We start from the raw sequence: 16,127 nt of genomic DNA, 5'->3' as shown, positions 1-16,127 counted from the left end.
CGGACACAGAGCCGAGATATCAGTTTATTTCAAGTTTTGTGCAAGAGCGGGTGGTAGGTGCTAGCTTCGTGGAGCTACCTTGCGCGGGGAGACATGCAGACACTGCTAAGCACTCTTTTTACTCCAGAAGAAAGACAATTGGTAAGGGAAAAAGCCAAACAGGAAAATCAAAGGCAGAATGCCAACGATGATCCTGCTAGGTTTATGCCTAACAATGATCCTGAAGGGGATCCCAATACCACTGTAGCAAGGGCTATGATTAAACAATACCAACAATTGATTTTATATGGGATAAAACATGGGGTTCTGAGACCTAAAAATCTAGCAAAATTCTATGATATTAAACAAGAGAATAATGAGAGCCCCTCAGCATTCTATGAGAGATTGTGTGAAACAGCTAGAAAGTGGACTGACTTGAATCCAGAGGAAGAGACTAATCAGAGAATGTTTAATATGTTGTTTATCGGACAATCTGCCCCGGATCTAAGGAAAAAGCTACAAAAGGTGGATGGAGCAGGAGGAATGTCTATATCCCAATTGACAGAAATAGCTCATAAAGTGTATAATAATTGGGATGAAACAGAGAAAGGGGAAAAACAAAAGGAAAGATTAAAGGACAGGAAGCTGCAGGCTACATTACTGGCCACAGCAACTGCAGGGAAGTCGGCAAAAAGCAGAGTCCAGGGTTGGAACCCTGGCTCTATCCCTGTTGCAAGTCGTCTGTTAGGATCAAATCAGTGTGCATACTGTAAGGAGGACAGGTATTGGAAAAATGAATGCCCAAAGAGGAAACCGATTCCCCAAGGAGGGGGATCTACACAAGAGGCTTATCTGATTATGCTGGGAACTTCAGACTCAGATTGACGGGGACTCAGGGAGAACACTGAAGTTTCCCCAGCTGATCCCCTGGTTCCAGTTCAGCTGGGGAATGAAATTGTAGATTTTCTGATAGATACGGGGGCCACCCATTCTGTAGTGACTAGCTGTACGGGACCTTTAAGTAATATTTATATGCCTATTGTTGGGGTCACAGGAAAGCGAGCTTTGAAACCATTTCTGAAACCGATGGAATGTAAAATTGGAGGTAAAGTGGTATCTCATGAGTTCCTCTATATGCCAGAGTGCCCCATTCCTCTTCTAGGGCAAGATTTACTTTGTAAATTAAGAGCACAAATAACCTTTTCTATCAGAAAAGGTTATTTTACATCTTTTCTGCCAGATGATAGAAAAGTTACATCTACCACAAGAAACTGCCTGGAAAGCACAATTTTGTTTATTGACTGCAAAGCAACGGGAGAATATCAACATCCCAGAGGAGATCCTGGACGCTGTGATACCTACAGTATGGGCAACCAAGAGACTGGGAAGAACGAAAAATGCTGTATTGGTAAAAACTGAATTGAAACGCAGAGCACAACCAGTAAGAAAAAGACAACATCCTATTAAGTTGGAAGCCAGAACAGGTTTGGAACTGTTGATAAACGACTTTATTCAGTGTGGACTATTAAGAGAACGCCAATCTGAAAATAATACTCCAATTTTGCCAGTCAGGAAGCCCCGAATACAGGAGTATCGGTTGGTACAGGATTTAAGAGAAATTAACCGGATTACAGTTGATGTGCCTCCGGTAGTTCCAAATCCATACACTCTGTTATCATCAACACCTGAAAATAATGTTTATTTTACAGTACTGGATTTGAAGGATGCTTTCTTTTGTATACCTCTGGAAGAGGAAAGTCAGGAATTGTTTGCGTTCGAATGGGAAAGTCTAACCACCGGAAGAAAAGTCCAACTCTGCTGGACTGTGCTACGCCAGGGATTTAAGAACAGCCCTACCCTGTTCGGTAACGTACTAGCTCAAGAACTGGCAGACTGGCAAGGTGAGCATCCTTCTGTTACTTTGCTACAGTATGTAGGTGATATATTGATAGGGACCGCCTCAGAACAAGAATGCAAAAGAGCCACCATCAATCTATTAAACTTCTTGGGACTAGCTGGATACAGAGTATCACAAAAGAAAGCCCAGATTGTGCAAACAACTGTGGAATACCTGGGTTTTGAAGCTTCACAGGGCGAAAGACCTGTTAATACATCAGAGATCGTTGCACTAACCGGAGCACTGGAATTGTCTGAAAATATGAGAGTAAACATATATATGGACTCAAAATATGCCTTTGGAGTGATACATGCCCATGGAGCCATACGGAAAGAAAGAGGACTGTTATCTTTCCAAGGAACTCCAATTAAACATGGAAAGGCAGTTTTAAATTTATTACAGGCCATTCTCAAGCCAAAGGAAGTGTCTGTAATGCAATGTAAAGCCCATCAGAAAGGACAAACAGATATTATTAGTGGAAATCGAAAAGCTGACGAGAGAGCAAAAAGGGTAGCTTTTACAGATTCTAAGGTGGGGGCTTTAATTCCAACTGGAAGAATTTTACTGGATCCTCCAATATATGCGGAAAAGGACAATCAATTAGCAAACTTCTAAACTGTACCAAAACCCAGGATGGATGGTGGACAACTGATACTGGACAAATAATAGTCACTGCCCCACTAATGAGGGAATTAATAAAAAGGACTCATCAAGAAACCCATATGGGCGCAGATGCAGTAATAGCAGACATCGGACGATATGCCACAGGACCGAGAATGCAAAAACTGGCTAATGCTACTGTAAAGCAGTGCTCGATATGTTCCAAGAACAATCCAAAGATACAGAAAAGACCTCCTCCAGGACAGGTCAAAGGGGACAAATGCCAGGGGAGTACTGGCAAATAGATTTCTCTGAGCTACCAAAGTGTAATCAATTTAAATACTTATTGATATTGGTAGACACCTTTTCTGGATGGCCAGAAGCTTTCCCATGTCGAACCAACAAAGCTAGAGAGGTAGAGTACTGTTGAAAGAAATAAGCCCTAGATTTGGTATCCCTGAAGGAATGGCCTCAGATAATGGGCCCCATTTTATTGCTAAAACCCTATAAGAGCTTGCCAAGTTTTTACAATTTGATTGGAATTTACATACCCCTTGGAGACCACAATCCAGTGGGAAAGTAGAGCGGATGAATCAAACTTTAAAGAGACAAATTTCAAAATTATGCCAGGAAACCCAAATGAAAGGGACAGAAATTCTACCTATAGCATTACTAAGAATCAGGATTACTCCTAGAGTTAGGGAGAGGGTTAGTCCTTTTGAAATTCTGTATGGTAAACTGTATTCTGTAAATAAACTAACAGGAAAGAGTGATCAAATGCATGTCAGTGGAGACCAAATACTAACTGAATATCTGCTGTCATTAGGGCATACTTTGTCTTCCCTTCATAGGTACCTGAATGAGAGAACGCCTGTTCCACTAGACACTCCAGTACGGATCTTTCAACCAGGAGACCAAGTCTACGTCCGAACCTGGAAAGACGAAACTTTGAAAGAACGTTAGGAGGGACCATATTTGGCATTGCTAATTACTCCCACAGCTATCAAAGTAAAAGGAGTAGATTTTTGGATTCACTACACGCGGGTGAAAACCTCCCCTCCGGAAGAGCGGACAGCGGAGAAAAAGCACCACTGAAACGGAAGCTGACTCGGAATTAAATGAACTGCACTTGGACTCAGATAGAATACATACCCCATATGGATTGTGTTCAAAGGGAATTATTTCTGTATTTTCTTATAATACTGGGAACAATAATATTATTAACATATCTTTGTATGTCTATATGTGTTACCACAGTGCACCTGCAGATGTTGCTTAGCATTTGCTAAAGAACCTGAGGAGAAAGTAAGACTTATCTAAAAAATATCCTTAGATAGTCTCAGAGGGGGGAATTGTAGTCAGTCAGGAGCTGGTGGAAGGCCAGGACTTACGTAACATTGATAAGGAGGATTCAGACTGGAATGTGGAACATCTAATTAAAATTATTGTCCTTGGGAAGTGAAATATATCCTGGAGAAATGCGTAAGTTAATTAAGATGTTTTGGGAACCATCTGAAGCTACTAATAGAAGTGTGGTAAGAAGAACCCTCACACGAACTATCCTCATTATAATGCTAAAAATCACACCCCTTGAGCTGGAGACCCCGGCCCAAGCAGAGACCCCTCACCTTTGAGCATGCGCAGAATATTAAAGTAGCACTGTAGCTTTAAGATTGAGACAAGAATGTAGACCAATAGAAAACTGCTTTGCATAATTACTTATGCATATGTATAACTAGACTGTATAAATATTTTACCTGCGTGAACGAGCCGTGTGCTAGCTTGGTGGAGCTATCACCTAGCACCCGGTCTTGCGCAAAACTTGAAATAAACTGGTATCTCGGCTCTCTGTGTGTACTGGGTGTTGCGCACTGCGTAATGAACTCAATTTGTGAGACAGTAATGGCAACAGACCAAGTGGAAATGATGGAAATGGGAAACACATTGGCCAAAGCTCAAGCGCTTTGGGTGCCTCTAGTGGTCCTAACCAGAAGACTGTTTTCCAGGGACGACTTGGTGATCCACCTAATAAGTTGACCTGAGAGGGCACAGGCTTATATTGGGCTGCACATTGCTCAGGAAAATCTACAATGCGCTGTGCTGCACATTTCCCTGTCGCAGGAGGAACTGAGCTGGCAAGTCCTAGTGGAACAGCCTGGAGTTGCCATCCGTGTGGTGTCTACAACGATGCATGTTTTTATCTTTACTACAGCTCCAGGTGCTGGGTAACGGTTATGCTGGTGCATTAGCTAGCTAATCGAACTTTTGTTACTGTTTCACAGCTGTACGCCATCTGTAGTGTCTGCTCTCCTTACATGGACAAGTCCTGAAAAGGAAACAAATACAACCTTTCCTGGGATTGCAATGTAGGTGCCCAGAATTACCAGAATTACTCCAAACAGTTAAGAATTACAGCTAGCAGTTCACTCAGAGTATGTGAAACATTGCATGAAGAGAGAGGTGTCTGGAGTGCTACGATTGGGAGGGGGAACCCTATGTTGCAGTAGTCCCTTCCTAACCCAGACGGAATCCAATACCTAGCATTAGCAGCGAGGCTTACTGAAGCGCTGAACTTTCACCCAAATCCACTGACCATATACTGAACTTTTACTTGGCTACATGAAGGAAGGCCCCCAAACTGGTGCAAACCAGCAAGATAAGGAAGCTACAGTCTCAGTAGAATCTACAACCTTAGAGATAAGAGATGAAACGGCCCGCCTAGAGATGATGAAAGGACCCAATGAAGAACGGGAAGACCCCAGACCCAAATACTACTGTTGGTCCAAACTGTCTCGTGAGGGGAGGGGAATTTAAATTGTAAGGGTATAATTACCCAGGGATTTCTTTGTTCTGGGTCTCTCTCTGGAGGAACCCAGCTCGAGCTGTTTTCACCGCTGTACCAATCAACAAATTCATCTGGCGTACGTCCTATCGGAGACGCTGCTTCAGGAAACCTAGGGTCGAGCCAGAGGGGAGAGAAAGTGCCCGAGAGCGAGAGTGTGTGTGTGAGCGAGGAGTCGAAAAGGGGCACCCATCAGCTCAGTGGAGCTGCCTGCTGTGAAGGGACTCGGGTCCTGGCAGTTAAAGTCTCGGGTGGTGTGTGTGCGACTCCCTCAATGGTGTGTGAATGCTCAGGCAGTGGCTTCTCCTTTAACAGTTTGGCGACCCAGATGGAACCCTAGGCCAGCACCCTCGGATCCTCCCACCTCCATACTTCCAACTGCAGGCAGCGGGTGAATTCACCTGGGACCTTTAGGGCAGGAGGCTCCGAAAAGTGAGTGTTAAAATTCCCTGAGCAGACTTGAGACTAGTGATTGGGGTGGTGCGTGGCCTGATCAGCATAAACCACACAAGAAGAAAAGAGTTAGTGCATGGCCTGGTCAGCATAAAGCATACAAGAAGAAAAAGTTGGTATGTGGCCTGACCAGCGTAAAACGCACATAAGTGAGACTCTGATACAGGAAAAAGAAATGGGAAATGCACCCAGCGTAGAAAAGCGGACGCCCTTGGCCGAGGTCTTACAGAATTGGAAGAAATTTTATGGTACAGTGGAATTATCTAAAAAGCGCGCCATCAAATTATACCAAGGTGAATGGCCATTTCTTACAGGAATGGATCTACACAAATTAATGTATTTGAGACAGTAGCTGCAGGATAGGTACCCATACCAAATGGATTACTGGTATGTATGGCATGAGTGGTCTGGGGAGAGAAAGACTTCCAGGACAAAAGTCAAAAAAGAAAAAAAGGGGGTAATTGTAGCAGTAGCAGAAGCTACCCAACCAAAAATGTCTTCTTCCGACTCTCCTCTTCTTAACCCTGCGGCTGCCGGGCTCTTCCCTCTGACTATGACTCATGGTCCTAATCCTGCTGCTGTGCACCCTGGGGCCCCGGCGGAGACTGCGCCAGTATTAACCTTTCATAGAACCAGCCCTGGAAACCTGGTGACTTAGCATTGTGGGGAAGTAAGATGCCCTGCCTAAGGGAAGACACCGAGAGGTGTGCCCAATTATTCTGGAATATATGGACGGAGTATAATCCGGATGGGAGTGACACTCAAATGCTCAAAAGGGAACTCTTTCACGCTGACGAAAGGGAGAAAATAATGAGGAAGGATGCTGAATCGGCTAACAGGCGGGAGGAAACAGAAACCCCTGGCCAGCGAATGGTCCAAACTGGGACTATAATGATGCAGGGGATGGAGCCGTTTGTCAGACAGGGCTCCAGAATTTGGTAGAAGCCATTAGAGCATGTGGGGAACTAGGGGGAACTGGACTAAAGTACAAGAATGCAGGCAGAGACCTGAGGAGCATCCTGGTGATTTTTGGGGATGACTCCGACAAGCTTTGTTAAAACACAGAGGAATGACGCCGCAGAATTTTAATGACGCACTCGCAATTAGTGTCACTGTGGATCAGGTGGCCCTTGATATACAGAATTACTTTAAAGAACACATGCCCGGGTGGCAGGGAGAGAATTTACAAGAGATTTTGAGTATTGCTGTGATTGTATACGACAAGTGCAAGGAAAGGCAAAAAGCTGAGCAGGCTAAAGAAAGGAAGAAAGTAAAAGAGCGGGAGGCAAATTTACTGGCCACGGCTTTAGCAAGGCATTGGCAAGTGAGAGATGGGGGTGGTGTGGGCGGGGGGAGGAGACCAGATACTAGGTCTGAGCTAAGACTAGGAAAAAAACAAAGGGGATCGGGAAGGAATGTTGGAAGGGAGTGTTATTATTGTGGGAATTTATAGCATATGCAGTGGGAATGCCCACTCGGGCTGTGGGAGAGGGCAAAAGACAGAAGTCATCACTGGGAAGAATTGGCCCGGGAAGATTCACATCACAATGACTGAAGGGAAGAAACCCTGCAGATCTTGAAGGGGAAGCAGAAGGACTGGGAATTTTTAATATGCGGGTAACCCAATTATTGTCCCAAAAATCGGGGTTTGTTTACCCGGTGTTCAAAATGCCAATACACACACAGAGCAGCGGTATTTTATTGCATATTTGCGCAGATATGGGTGCCTGTCCCAAGACAGCACACACAGCTTTCAAATTAACAGTTATTTATACACAAAGCAGTAACATATTCAACCTCCTAACACATATGCAGTATTCTTCTATTAAATGATTGGTTAAAGTCTCTTTACCCAGCATGTAAAATAGTACACATGCTTACTTGTTCTTCTTCAACTTCATCACTCGAGCCAGTGGTATAACTGGGGGAGGTGGTCCGTGAGGCCGTGGTCGTGATCTCCCCCTGCCGGAATTACCTTTCCCCTACTTTCCTACTTTGTTTGGCAGATCTAAGCAGTTCTTCACGGTTTGGTTTACTAACTAGACTAGTAATGCATCAGTTAGACTTCTGCTTTCGACAGCCACATCCTGCTTATTAGCCAAAGGTACATTGTCTAAGTTCCTATGGAGATAGGGTAGGGCTCTACCTGGATTTCTACACTGAAATCTACACTGGAATCTACACTGGATTTCTATAGCAACATCAACATTATGTGAAGTGTATACTTACATTTGATTATTACAACAATTCCCCCCTTTGAGACTTACCGAAATCCAATTTTTCAACAAGTTTCACCTCCATTTTGTATCACTAACACATAGGATTGAGATGTTTGTCTAGTGATTAGACTTTTTAAAACAACCAAACATGACACAAACAATTATTATAATTATTACAAAGATAATTAAATTCTGTAACAGACTTTGTAACCATCCTGTCAGGGAGAATCCTAAACCATGTAAAATCTTACTAAGCCATCCTGTTTCCACTTTTCCTTTAGTGCCTCGTCTTCCAAGTTCGGATGTAGACAAGGTCTCCCGGCTGAAAAGGATGGACAGGGGTGTCCAAAGGCAAAGATGTCCTCTGATTTACGTACCTAGGTCATGCAGATAAGATCTGCAAAAGAGAAATTCAATACTCTTTAACTGTTTCCTGTCCTTTCATGTACATTTGATCCTCTTTTATTGTGAGTGCATTAGTATGATATGGTTTTCCATAGGTTATCTCAAAGGGGCTTACTCTTTCTCTGATTCTTGGGGTTACCCTAACTCTCAATATGACCAAAGGTAATGCTTCTACCCATTTCAGGTGAGCTTCCTGACATAATTTTGAAATTTGCCTCTTAAGAGTTGGATTCATTTGCTCTATCTTTCCACTGGATTGAGGTCTCCATGGGGTATGGAGATCCCATTTTATCTTCAAAATTTTTGATACTCCCTGTACTACTTATGCTATGAAATGAGCTCTACTGTCAGAAGATATTCCTTCTGGAATATCAAATCTAGGAATTATTACTTTTAACATTACTTTAATTAACTCTCTTGCCTTATTGGTGTGACAGGGGAAAGCTTCAGGCCTACCAGAAAAGTATCTACCAGGACTAACAAATATTTATACTGGTTACATCTAGGGAACACTGAAAAATCTATTTGCCACTGCTCCCCGGGCATTACTCCTCCTTTTACATTTCATCCTATTGTTTTCTTTTCCACCTTTGGATTGTTAGCACAACATATCGGACATTTTTTTAACACTATGTCTGCAATACCTTGCATTTTTGGTCCTATAACATATTTTTTAACACAGTTGGATCAGCAGGAACATATTACAGGTAAAGCTGAAGGTTGTGAAGTTGAATTCTTGGTAGATACAGGAGCTACATTACCCCTTTTGAATTTTATCCCCAGAGGGTCTCAGACCACACACAGAATTTTAATACATGGAGTCACAGCACAGAGAAAGCAGAATTGGAGTAAACCCCTATTAGTAACCATAGGAAACAAGAGTATAGGGGGGTGATTTGTATTGGCAGAGGACTCCCCAGTACCCCTGTTAGGGAGAGATCTCTTGCAGCCTTTAGATGTAGAATTACACTTGACACCTGAAGGAAGAGATTTAATAATCATGGGAATGACTGTAGTCACTGGAAGTCCAAATAATGAGCTAAAAATACCTCAGGTATTGAAATCCGTACCAACAAAGCTGTGCAGTAAAACTAGCATGGATGTGGGATTACCAGCTTCAGCTCAACCCGGAAACATAAAAACAAAGAGAGGAAACCCCTCTCTGGCTGTGGAACAGTATCCGACTCCCCAAGAAGCTGAGAGGAGCATTCAAAAGCAAATAGACGGGTATTTAGCCCAAGGAATTCTGAAGGTGTGTGTGTCACTGTATAATACTCCTATAGTCCCCGTACAAAAGAATGGATTAGATGAAGATGAGGACCCGCAATACCGTTTTGTGCAAGATCTACGGGTAGTTAATCAGCACATAGTGACTTCTCATCCAGTAGTGCCGATCCCTCTACCATACTTTTACAAATACCACATTGGGCAAGATAATTTACTGTGATTCATCTAACGGCTGCCTTCTTTAGCATCCCTTTAGAGAAGGACACCCAGGTTTTGTTTGCTTTTATGTGGAAAGGACAACAATTAATCTGGACATGTCTCCCACAAGCGTTTGTAGGGTCTCCTATAATTTTTTCAAAAATACTGAGAAATTACTTGAGAGGCATAAAATTACCGGGCAGATCAGCCCTTGTACAATATGTAGACCATTTGCTAATAGCAAATAAAGATGAGGGTGCCTGTATAAAAGACACTATTCATCTATGTACTGCCTTAGCAGAGAAAGGTCATCGCGCATCTCCATCCAAACTTCATCTGTGTCAGAAGGAAGTTAAATATCTAGGGTTTAGCCTAAGGGAAGAGCAGAGGGTAATAGACCCAGAAAGAATAGAAGCTAGAATAAAGCTTCCGCATCTGGTCACAAAGAAACAGTTGTGAGGGCTCCTTGGAGCTGTGGGATGTTGTCAATTCCTGGGTTGGGAGAATTAACAGGATCACTGACAGAAACCATGAGAAATGAGGAGGTAGAACCTATTGCATGGGGTCTGGAAAGGGAGCAAGCTTTTAAAATGATAAAAGGAGCTTCGGCATCAGCTCCCGCCCTTGGATTCACAGACTATACAAACACCTTTAATTTGAATCTACATGAGCAAAAAGGGATAGCCAGTGGAGTAATAACGCAATAAACTGGGCCCACATCACAGGCCAGTCGCCTATTAGGCAACTCAGCTTGATCCAGTGCTGGCAGGGGCACCAGCCTGTATGAAATCAGTAGCGGCAGCAGCGGCTATATTGGAGAAGAGTCGCCCACTTATCTCAGAACATCCAGTGGCAGTTTATGTCCCACACAAAGCAGAAATACTAATGAAGCAATATGTGACTCAAGCACTGTCATAGGTATTAACTAATTCTCCTAATGGCAGATAATGATACTCTGTGAAGATGCAATACCCTGAATGCTGCAACGTTGTTACCATTGCCTGATGAAGTGGAGGAACATCATCAGTGCGAATAAGTAATGCTTACTTCTAGCAAACCACGGACAAATTTAACTGATGTTCCTTTGCAGAACCCAGATTTAGCTCTATCTGTAGATGGCTCATCCTACTACTTGCATGGACAACGAAAGACTGGGCACGCCGTGGTCAGCCAAGGACACGTGATGGAAGCTGAACCACTCCCAGCAAGGCTGAGTGCACAAGGAGTGGAACTGGTAGCCTTGACACACACAGGACAGGGAAAGGCAGGCTTTTCCCCTTTCATCTAGGAAAGGGAAAATGAGTCAGTATTTATATGGAATCTCGGTATGCCTTTGGGGTACGCCATGCAACGGGAATGTTATGGAAAGAATGAGGATTTTTCACATCATCAGGGAAAAGGGTATCCAATGGAGAGGAAATACGCAATTTGCTGGAATCAGTCCAACTACCCAAATTGCTGTGTTACATTGCCCAGCCCATACCAAAGATACTACAGAAATTAGTGAAGGAAATGCCTCAGCTGATGCAGCTATGAAAGCTGCAGCCCAGCAACCTCTGAGGGAGTGTATGGTTGCAATCTCAATGGAAAATCAGAATGAATGGCCAAATTTAAAGAGACCGCAAAGCCATGGATGAAAAGGACTCTGCAGCAGAGGAAAAGAAACAATGGGCAAAGTGGGAAGCAGAACAAGATGACAGTGGAATACGGACAATTAGAGGAAAACCGGTTTTGCCAAACAAGTATTTAATTACCATGGCTAGGTGGTTTCTTGACAAAGTTCATGGAGGAGCAGAGGCAGTGGCTAAACAGGTACAAAACATATGGGCAGCACCAGGAGTTTATGCTGCCGCAAAAAGGATCACCAGTAGCTGCCCAACCTGCCAAAAGTTTTCAAGTATCAAGCCAAGCTCAGAGTTAGGGGGACGACCATGGGCCTATTCCCCTTTTCAGCGATTACAAATATGTTACGCAGATATGCCATCCACCAGTGGATACAAACAGTTATTAGTTATAGTAGGTGAATTGTCAGGTTGGGTAGAAGCATTCCCCATGAGAAAAGCGGACACAGGAGAAGTAATTAAAGCGTTATTGAAGGAAATTATCCCCAGATATGGAGTTGCCAAATCACCTGAATCAGATGGGGGTGCCCATTTTACAGCAAGTATAATTGGTCGACTATGTAAGTCGCTAGGTATAGAGAGGAACTTGCACAATCCCTATCACTCACAATCCTCGGGACAGGTGGAAAGAATGAACAGAACCTTAAAGGAAAAGATAGCAAAAATATCCACAAACATAGGTTTGAAGTAGCCGGACGCATTGCACTTAGCCCTGTGGGATGTGCAAAATGCCCCCAACAATCCATAGGACTAACGCCAGCAGAAATTTCTCTTTGGGAGACATTTGGCCATCCCAGGGATTTATGTCCCAGCTAAGTCCAGCCTCTTGGATGGAGAGGAACAATTGACCCAGTAGGTTATAAGTATGCAGAAACAGTTTGCAGACCATAGAAAATGCGCTCAAAGGTATCAGTCTGCACCACCTGAAATACAGGTATATGATATACAGCCTGGGGATAAAGTTCTAGTAAAGATATTTTCTCAAGAGTCTAAGCTAGAATCGAAATGGGAAGGGCCACATACTGTCTTACTATGTTCTTACTTTGCTGTCAAAGTTTCAGGAAAAGAAAATTGAATACACCACTCACATGTCAAACGAGTGAGGGACAGCCAACCAGCTGGCAAATAACCGATTTCTGAAGAGCCCTTGCAACAGGAACGATGAAGCGAGACAACCCTGACAACCACAACAGCATGGCTAAGTATTTTAAAAAAAAACAACCCAAAAATATGAGAGTTGTCCATAACAAAGGGAAGAGAGTCTACCTAGGTTATCAGGAAGTAGCTGTTGCAGTCCCTTGGGAACCAGAAAGAGAGACTCTCGTTTTCTGCTGTGAAACAGATACAGCTCAGGATGTAATTCTGGTAGAATTGACAAGCAGGGAAAAAATCAGAGTGTTCTGATAAAACCAGCTGCTGTTTAATGCTAGACTCCAGGTGCTGTGTGAGGGAAAATCCTAGATTAAATGTTAATATGGTATTTCTCAATGTAACTTGTGAAACTACTATGCCTATACTGACAACTGTCTCTCCAACCACGTTATGTCCCATGGATGTAAAGAAGGACCACAAAGATGATTAAGAGAAGGCAGCATACCTGCTACGATGAAGGGCTGAGAGAGCTGGGACTACTTACAACAGAGAAGAGAAGGCTCCGGAGGGATCTCATCAACGTACAGAAATAGCTGAAGAGAGGGTGCAGCAAAGATGGGGCCAGTGACAGGACTAGAGGCAATGGGCACAAACTGAAACACAGGAGGTTCCCTCTAAACCTCAGGAAACACCCTTTCACTGTGAGTGTGATCAAGCACTGGCACAGCTTGTCCACGCAGCTTGTGGAGTCTCCATGCTTGCAGATACTCAAAAGCTGCCTGGTCATGGCCCTGGGCAACCGGCTCTACGCGTCCTGGCTGTGCAGGGGGCTTGGACCACAGGACCTCCACAGGTCCCTTCCAACCTCAACCATTCTGTAAAAACAGGGGTGCAAGGGCATGCTAAGTTCTCCTTTGTGCAATCCTCCAACTCCTCCACCATCCCTGTCCACTTAGCTGGGACGGGCAATGACCCCGTGCACACGTGATCCCACACGGCCAGAGCAGCTCCTGCTCACCTCTCCCCACCTCCTCTCTGCTCACACGCCTGCTCTGCTCAGGTTTCCCACATCTCTGGACCTGTGACACCACCCGGCCACGACCAGTCCACAATCTGTTCCCCAGGCACTGCAGTCATTGACTCAGCACTGAGATGGGCTGTGACACCCCTGTGTCCAGGGGTGTCCATTGCACAGATTTGGTAGCGGGGGGCTGTAGTGGAGTGGTGGCCTCCTCAGGAAGCAGCCAGGGACTGCCCCATGCCACAAACAGACTGTTCCAGCCTGCTCAGCATCAGATCCCCAACAGGGAAAAGGTATAGGACAACAGAGATTGTGTTTTAAGATTTGTTCTTACTTCTCATTACCCTACTCTGATCTGATTGGCAATAAATTCAATTAAGTTCCCCAAGTCGAGTCTGTTTTGCCCATGACGGTAATTGCTGAGTGATCTCCCCATCCTTATCTCGACCCATGAGCCTTTTGTTATATTTCCTCTCCCCTGCCCAGGTAAGGAGCCGGAGTGACAGAGCTGCTTGGTGGGCACCTGGCATCCAGCCAAGGTCAACCCACCACAGGTCAGAACAGGGTGCAGCACTGTGAGAAGTGAGGAAAGAAAGTGCGAGAAACGACCTTGCAAACACCAAGTCAGGCAAGAAGGAGCACTCCAGGTGCCACAGCAGAGATTGCCCTGCAGCCTGTGGAAGAGACCGCAGTGGAGCAGGTATTTCCCTGCAGCCTGTGCACGATCCCACGCCAGAGCATGTAAGTATGCCCTGACAGAAACTGGGGCCTGTGGAGAACCCACGCCCGAGCAGGTTTATCCCAAAGGACTGCAGCCCTTGGGAAGGAACCACCGTGGATCTGTTCATGAAAGACTGCAGACCATGGGAGGGAGGAAGGAGTAATAGAGATGAAATATTATGAACTGACCCCAAACCCCATTCCCTATCACCCCTGTGCCTCTCAGGGAGGGGAAGGAAATGAAGGAGTAAAGTTGAGCCTAGGATGAAGGAGAACAGGAAAGTGGTGACGACTTTTTTAGGGTTGGGGTTCTTTATTAATTCTCATCATTCTACTCTATTTTAATTGGCAATAAATTAAAAATCCTGCAGTGTGCAGGAAAGGCCAGGAATACCTGCAGTGCACAGCGGTGGCACCTCATTGCCTGGGAACAGCCCTGAGCGACCCCACACACATCGCAGCACTCACCTGCCCCACAGCTCTCGCACCCTGGGCTGGGTCCCAGCAGGTTTGTGTTAAAGCGCAGCTGGATTTCCTGTCCCCGTGGGAACGGCACAGAAGTAGCGGGCAGAGACCCGGGGGTGCAGGGCACGCAGGAACAGAGACGACTCGGACTGGGAATTGTCCCGGGACACCGTGGCTCAACCCTCCACTGACCGCCCGAATTTAATGATTGATGAATCAGTTCTGATGTAGGACACCCACTCGAGACTGCCACCGGGTGCCTGACGGTACCACCGAACTGCATAACTCCCGAAGGTGAAGCCGGACCTCCGGCAGGAGAGGAGCACGGAGTCCCCGGGCGCTCGCAGCCCTCCGCCGGCCTCCACCAGCCTCAGCTGTGCATGGTTCAGTGCATGGATGTGGGTGAAAGTTCAGAGTTTGCCGCCTAAGGTTTCAAGAGGACTTGATACTAATGCTAAAGTGACCACTGGAACAAGGAGTGCTGCATGCATAAACAAGGCTAGGGAACATGCAGGCCCACTGATGAATGGGGTGGGGACCTGGTGACACAGGACATGGAAAAGGGCTGTGGTACTGAATGCCTTACTCACCTCAGTCCATACTAGCAAGACCAGCCGTCAGGAATCCCAGGTCCCAGAGTCCAGGGGGAAAGGCTGGAGCAAGGAACATGCCACTGAGCACTTATCTACTCCTTAATAAGCAGCTTTGTCTCCAATGTTTCCAGGAAAATCAGTGCTGAAAGTATAACTTAATTCAGAATGCTCAACGTCCACTCTCTCATTCACCAAAATCAATCATCTTATTATAGAAGGCTTGAAATTTGGTTAAGCATGAGTTCCACTTCACAAACCCATGCTGACTGCCAGGGAGGAAGGAGGGGGAGATGCGCTCCAGGCACTGGAGCAGAGATTCCGCTGCAGCCTGTGGTGAAGACCATGGTGACACAGGTTGTCCCTCTGAAACCCATGGATGTCCACAGTGGAGCAGATATCCACCCTGAAGCCCATCGAGGACCCCATGCCAGAGCAAGCAGATGTACCCTTGAAGGAAGCTGTGACCCATGGAGAGCTCACACTGGAGCAGGATCCCGGCAGGGACTGTGGTCTTGTGGAGAGGAGCCCACGCTGGAGCAGGTTTTCTAGGAGGACCTGTGCCCCGCAGGGGACCCACACTGCAGTGGTCTGGTCCTGAAGGACTGCACGCCATAGAAAGGACGCATGCTGGAGGAGTTTGTGAGGAACTGCAGCCCATGGGAAGGACCCACACTGGAGAAGTTCATGAAGAACTGCCTCCCATGGGTAGGACCCCACGCTGGAGCAGGGAAGAGCTTGAGAAGGAAGGAATAGCAGACAAGAGGTGTTATGAACTGACCGCAACCCCCATTCCC

General features: G+C 45.4%; 1 long non-coding RNA gene across 1 annotated transcript; it reads right to left on the bottom strand.

The window, feature by feature from the left end:
• Positions 1-7,452: 7,452 nt before the first annotated feature.
• On the bottom strand, positions 7,453-14,882 carry LOC140662491 (uncharacterized). The gene is made up of 3 exons (XR_012046099.1): positions 14,744-14,882; positions 7,954-8,387; positions 7,453-7,917 (listed from the first exon to the last, which is right to left on the bottom strand). It is a non-coding gene; the product is annotated as an uncharacterized lncRNA (long non-coding RNA).
• Positions 14,883-16,127: the final 1,245 nt, after the last annotated feature.

The sequence above is a fragment of the Ciconia boyciana genome, chromosome 22, assembly GCF_034638445.1.
Source record: "Ciconia boyciana chromosome 22, ASM3463844v1, whole genome shotgun sequence".
NCBI lineage: Eukaryota > Metazoa > Chordata > Aves > Ciconiiformes > Ciconiidae > Ciconia > Ciconia boyciana.
Note: the sequence above shows the minus strand (reverse complement) of the source record. Positions and strands in the feature narration are given on the sequence as shown.